The 788-nt window shown below is 55.7% G+C and overlaps 1 protein-coding gene across 1 annotated transcript in view; it reads left to right on the top strand.

The window, feature by feature from the left end:
• Nucleotides 1-788, top strand: part of VOLCADRAFT_97226 (uncharacterized protein) — a gene marked incomplete at both ends in the record, with an annotated part of 30,458 nt that overhangs the window by 793 nt on the left and 28,877 nt on the right. The window lies entirely within an intron of this gene.

The following is a 788-nucleotide window of genomic DNA, read 5'->3' as shown; positions in this document are numbered from 1 at the left end:
GGGCATGGCACGGTGGGTGCATGGGCTGCGGCGCGGGCCTGGGCCCCGGCGCCTATGCTGTACTGCAAGTCAGCTGGAAGATGTTCCGTCCGTCCCTTTCTGCTGCTGCTCTGTGCCCGTTCGTTCCCGCGTTGGTTGCGTTAATAAGATCCTGCATGCATTTCAACTGGGCGACTGGCCGTACTGACTGACAAGTCCAGCTGCCAAGTTGGCTGGATCACGGGGTGCTAGCGACGGGGGGCACGGACATAGCCGTCCACTCTCTGTGCTGTTGTGAAGAAGCATATGTTTCCTCTGTATTCCATCTATGTGTGCATTTTGCCGAGCTAATTCTGATCTCTAATACATGCAGGGGAGGACATGTCAGAGGCATATTTCCAACAGCTGCTACAACCAATTTTGGACGTGCCCCCACGCCTGGAAGCACTCTCGGCAGTTACACGTTCCAGCCTGTTGGGCCTGCGATTGTGCAGCCCTGTGTGACAGCACACTCTTTCTCTACCATAAAGGGGCGGTTCAGTGTTCTGCATGACATACACCCTCTTGCTACTGAGGGGTGTGACTTCTGGCTTGATTCAGCTTGAAGTTGCTTCGTCACTTTGCTGCTCTGCACCCCTTCGTTGTGATCCTGCATGCATTGCAACTGGGTGACAGCGGCTGGTTGTTTAATGTGTATGCGCCTTGTGGGCACGATGGGCTATCCTTGTGCAGGCCTGCCAGCTTGCAAGCTGCAGCTCCGGCAAGACTCGCAGAACCAGGACCTTTCTTCTTGAGCCGGGGATCCTCAG

The sequence above is a fragment of the Volvox carteri genome (genome assembly GCF_000143455.1).
Source record: "Volvox carteri f. nagariensis unplaced genomic scaffold VOLCAscaffold_59, whole genome shotgun sequence".
Taxonomy (NCBI): Eukaryota; Viridiplantae; Chlorophyta; class Chlorophyceae; order Chlamydomonadales; family Volvocaceae; genus Volvox; species Volvox carteri.
The sequence above is the reverse complement of the archived record's forward strand: the minus strand, read 5'-3'. Positions and strand labels throughout refer to the sequence as shown.